Source organism: Hipposideros armiger, unplaced genomic scaffold, assembly GCF_001890085.2.
Source record: "Hipposideros armiger isolate ML-2016 unplaced genomic scaffold, ASM189008v1 scaffold_525, whole genome shotgun sequence".
In the NCBI taxonomy this organism is placed as follows: domain Eukaryota; kingdom Metazoa; phylum Chordata; class Mammalia; order Chiroptera; family Hipposideridae; genus Hipposideros; species Hipposideros armiger.
Genome location: NW_017731875.1, coordinates 949,119 through 954,970, shown reverse-complemented (window position 1 = coordinate 954,970; position 5,852 = coordinate 949,119).

Sequence of the window (5,852 nt, the reverse complement as noted above, 5' to 3'; positions counted from 1 at the left end):
ATATATAGTGGGTCAATGGGGCTGATACGTAAACAGTAAAGAGGGGAGTGATCAAAGATGATGCTACGGAGGTAACAGCTGCTTAAGCTCTTTAACATTATCCTTCAGTGGTGAGGAGTGAGAAGCCAATAGAGAATTTTAACCATGATAATGACATCATTTCTAATCTATTTATACTCTTATCTAGGTTACTATTGCAAGAATATCTTGTTCATTTCAAACTATTCTGGAAATCCAGGCTTTGAATTTGCCATTTACTCACAAAATGACCTTTTATTTCCACCAAAGCTCAATTGGCTTCGGTAATGATAGCTATTCACATAGCTAAATATAAAATAAAAACACTCTTTTGAGGAACAAAAAAATCATATATATGTATGAGTACATATACATATATGTGTAGATAGGTAAAGTATATAGAGAACATAAACATCATCATTAAAAGATAAAAATTATATAGAAAAGTAATTAGCTGCATTTAAAGCATGAAAAAGAAAGCTTTGTTCCAAGTAGTATTTAATTTATTAAAATAAGTGAATTAATTTATTCAACTCTCACGAAACAATCTTTGATGAACTTGATAAGGAAATTAGGGCTTAAGGTATTTAGTAATATTGGGTTGGCCGAAAAGTCATGACGCATTTTTGCAATGAAAGACAGAAAAAAATACGTCATGACTTTTCCGACAACCCAATATATCTTAGGTCATAGAACTAGCAGGCGAAGCTCAGAGTTAAAGCACAACATTGGATTCTTATGTCTTAGGGATAGCTCCCCATTAATGCAATTGACAACACTTGGGGAATGCCAGTGGTTCCTGATTCTCTTAAGATTAGATTGGGTGCACAATTTAACACTTTTTAAAATAGTAATATAGGGGCCAACCGAGTGGCGCGATAGTTAAGAACTGGCTTGGGACGCCAGAGGGCCCTGGTTGGAATCCCACATATGAGGGCCAGTGACACTGCCCTCTACAGCTAAGATGCTGAACAACAGCTCAACCTGGTGCTGGGCTGCCCTGAGTCGCCAGCGACGGCTAGGCTGCAGCCCCTGTGGCCATGGGTTGCCATGGGCTACCGTATGTAGCCAGCAGCCAGCGTGAGTGGCCAGCAGCTGCAGTGAGCGGCCGTACAGAAGGCGGTGACTGATCTGCCTCGCCTGGGAAGAGTGTAATGATGGTGCCAACTTGGGCCAGTGAAGCAACGTCCTCTACAACTAGACTGAAGAACAAAACGACAGCAACTTGTCTGTTCTCCTTCCCCCAATTCCCCACCGCTGTTCCCATCCCCCCAATTCCCCAATTAAAAAAAAATAGTAATACATATCTCTATACAACATCAAAAGGAATCAGGATAGGATAAAACTAGGTAAGTTAGGGCAGGATTGGATACTACTCCAGTGTTTTTTAATCCATTTAATAACCAGTGTAATTATCTGAGCAAAAGATACCCCCTCTGAGTCACTGGACAATAGTCTGTGGCAGATTCCATACATCTACCAATCTGTGTTAGAAAATACAGGTATTCACATGCTGGGGGAGAAGAGTGCTCAAGTATTCAATGAATAGAGTAGCAGAAGATTCCATGGCATGGGCTATTGATTAAGGGAGCTGCCTCTGGTGGGTGCTGGATCTACACACCCTTGTTGTTCACTTTTCCATTAGAAATGTTGCTCTCATCCTTTTTGCGCTCATTTCTAATCAGGCAGAGGTATTCTTCATTGACAATATTCCACAGGCGACTGCTCCTGTGACCTAAGGTTATTTGGTTTCATACATCTCAAGCATTTATAAGACTAGGCAGGGCACACTTCCAGGGGGAGAGGGAATGGTTCGTTTTATTTTTTTCTCTCAGAGTCTAATACTCTTGCATTTAGAGTTCCTGGAAGCTAGTTTGTTTGTTTCCCCCTGAAACAAATTCTTAAAAAAGTAACCATTAAGAATCCATCTTGATGTGTACCTAGAGAACACTCTAAAATTTAAAGAGCTCAAACCAATACATTAGAGCTGAATTTCTGCTACGAGAGAAGTAACACTTTCAGTCTACTTGATATAGTAGAGAGGCTGTTTTCTGTTCTTAGGAAAATGAAGATGTAATGTGAAAGAGTAATAAGAAGTTGAGGTAGAGTGGTGAACACACAATGCAATATATAGATGATGCACTATAGAATTGTACAATTTTCAAACTATATAATTTTACTAACCAATGTCACCCCAATAAATTTAATAAAAAATATTTTTTTAAAAAGAAAGAATTTGAGGCAAAACCAACAGGATTCTCGTCAAGATCAGAGATCAGCAAAATGAAGAAAATAAAGAGAAAAGAGTATAGCCAGGAAACCCACTGAGAACTTGCTAAATTGTGGTGCCTGAAGCTTTGGAAATCTGGTTTGATTATTTGCCCCTGTGATGATCTGATAATTATATCAAAAAGCATATTAAGAACTTACCTGTGTATTTTTATTACAAGGTACCTTTATCTTCAAATTAGTTTATCCTCTAACTTATCAGGTGCCTGATTATAATTATAATAGCATAGGTGAAATCCTTTCAGTCTGAATGATCTCATGTATAGCCTATGTGTCTGTTCATTGATGGTGATGACTAAATGTCCAGGAGAATGAGATTCATCAAGATATCAGTAGTTATTTTCCAGATATAGCCATAATCTTTTGTGACCTCTCACAACCTAAGAGTATGTAGGGTACATTTTTATTGGTATGGAGTCATAAGATACAGAGTCTGAGGGGACCCCAGATGAGAGCCTGTTTAAAACAAGAGGGTTGTGAGATGAATGTATATATATTTTTTACTGCATTTGATAATCCTATTTTGTTCAGTGTGTAGAGCCTGGCCTTGTAGTATGACTCAGAGGTTGATTTCTGAGCCTCTGAAGAGCTTTAACAAGTGATTGAATCTTAATTATTCCTCCACATACTAATACATTTCCATAACACCTCATGTCTGCAAACAACCTCCTCATTTTTCCAAGAACCTGAATAGTGATCCAATAGTCATCTGTAACTCCTGCTTTTCTCTTATGCTTTTGAGGCTCACTGATTTTTCCTTGTCCATAACTATTTTTATCACCCCATTTTCCCCATGTCATTGCTTCCGACATTGCCTGATTCCTCACCTATGAAGCTATTTTTTCACAAGAGCTACTCCGTGGTTTTTCAAACATTTATTCTCGTGTTCTCGCAGATATTAATTCAGCAACTCTTTGTTGAACACCTACATGTCATAATTGTTCTAAATACTGGGGACTTAAGATCAATGAGGAAGAGAAAAAAACTTTTTCCTTAACACTTATGACTTAGAGGAGAAGATACAGAAAATGAATAAGTAAGCGAATTAACAACATAATTTCAGATATTATCACCTGCTATGAAGAAAATTAATATCTGGGCTTAATGAAAGAGGAGCATGATTACATCAGGAATAGTCTCTCTCAGGAGGTAGTATGCGAGCTGGGGCCAGAATGAATAGAAGGAATCTACCACGGGAAAATATTGGGACAGAAAGTCTCAAAGTTGAAATAGTGATTCCAAACATCTGAAGAAGGTAAGCAAACATTTGATATGCTAGAGATATGAATAATGGATGAATGTGGTTGATATGTACATAGTAAAGGTGAGACTGGCAGGAAATACTGTTGCAGAGGAAGTGTAATCCTTATAAATTAGAATTTGTCTTCAGTGCTAAGGAGTGAGAAGCCATTTTGGGATTTTAATCCTGGTAATGACATAATCTCTAAACCCTCTGTACTCTTAGCTAAATTAATATTCTAAGAATATCCTGTTCACCACAGCATTATTTTGCTCAGGTGGCTTTTATTACCTATCAACAATAATTAGTCATCCTTTAATCTGTTAAAGATCTGAGTCATCCAGGCTTGTGTGTATGCATGTGTGAGTGTGTGTGTGTGTGTGTGTGTGTAATTATAAAGTTATTCCCAATTAAGTTGTCTTAAACAGACTAAATCTAGATTCCTAAGGGATAAAGAATGTATCCTTTGTCCACCATCATCACCATGCTTGACTCCTTGACATTTAGATTCAGGTTAATAGCTGAGGGGCAACAAAGAAGAGAATAGGTTGATAGATTTAAAATGTATGTTGCTCTCATATGAAATAAGTCAGTCAGAGAAAGACAAATACCATGTGATTTCACTTATATGTGGAATCTAAAAAACTGAATAAATGAGAAATGTAAACAGAAATAGTCTCAGAGACACAGAGGAAAAACTGAGGGTTGCTAGTTGGGAGGGGGTGGGGATGAAGGAGAAGGGGAAGGGACGAGACAATACAAATTGGTAACTACAATATGGCCTCAGGGATAGAAAAGACAGCCTAGGGACTATAATCAATAATGTTGTAAATAGTTTTTAGGGGGCCAGATGGACTCATGTCTTGTTAGGGAGACCACTTCATAGATGGTGTAGAAGCCTGACCACTGCACTGTATTTCTGAAGCTAATGTTGAATAATAATGTATGTCAACTATAATTACATATACATATAGTCACGGGATTTGGAGTAGAATGTGTGAATGAAGTCAATGGAATTGTAATAGACAAGTATGATATCGGGGGTGGGAGGACAGTGGATGGGGGGAGGGGGGTTGTTACTTTGTGAGGGGTGAAAAGGATAATTATTGCATTGTTCTGTACACCTGAAACTAATAATTAAAAAAGTAGCTCTCACATATTCAATAATAAAATAACCATTTTCATCTCAAAAAATAAATCAAATAAATAAATAAATAAATAAATAAATAAATAAATAAATAAATAAATAAATAAAGTAAAATGTATGTTCCTCTCATTCATTGACTGACTGACTGGGTAAAAAGGTTTAGTGCTATGAATAGCCTCTGTTTAGGAGCATAATGAGAGACAATAGGGCTCAGAGAGACCAGTGCTGTTGACAGCCAGCAACTATGATAATCGATGGTTTCTCATCCCTATTGTGGAGACATAGGTCAATTTAGAAGGTAATTCACAGGACAAATTCTCATCAATGTGTGAGGAAAATTAAGTGCTTAAAAGGGTTAAATTTGTCAAGATGTGATACTCAGACTTATAAAGTGTGAAAGTCTGAAGCCTTGACATGAAAGTTTGACTCAAGGCCTGAAGGTCAAGACTTCCTGAGCAACCTAGCAATAACTTCCTTAAGAGTGATTCAGTTAATGCCATTCTTACACAAGGATCCCCAGGTCAGTAAATGGCCTCTTCCTGTTAGATTTACCCAGGCTGAGAGCTTTTAATCGTCTACCACAACCTCCTTCCTTCTTATCTACCCCAGTCAACTAGATACAGTGCCCTCGCTCTACCTTTGCTCGTCTTTCCCTTTTTGCAGACCTTACTGCTCTTCTTCAGTTTAGGCCATTATGTCTGATCTTCTGAATTAGCATCCATGTCTAGTCTCTGCAATTTTGAATTCAATTTGTGTGCATTAAGCATTTCCCCCCTCAATCCTATTCCTTGGGTCATTTAAAATTCTAAAAATATTTACTGTTTACTCTTGTCAATAGCATAGTAATAAGTTTTTAATATATTCAGGGCCTTGCATTATCTAGTCTTTTCTAATACTCTGCGTACATCTTACTCTTTCCTCTACTTCCAGAGAGCTATTTCCATGCAAGTCACCAAGCCCTAGCTTGCTCATTTTATTTTTATTTATTTATTTATTTTAATAAATAGCATATGTAATTTTTTTTAAAGATTTTTATTGAGGAATTGGGAGGTTGGGAACAGTGCTGGGGAATTGGGGGAAGGGGAACAGACAAGCTGCTGTCGTCTTGTTCTTCAGTCTAGTTGTGGAGGATGTCGCCCCACTGGCCCAAGTTGGTAC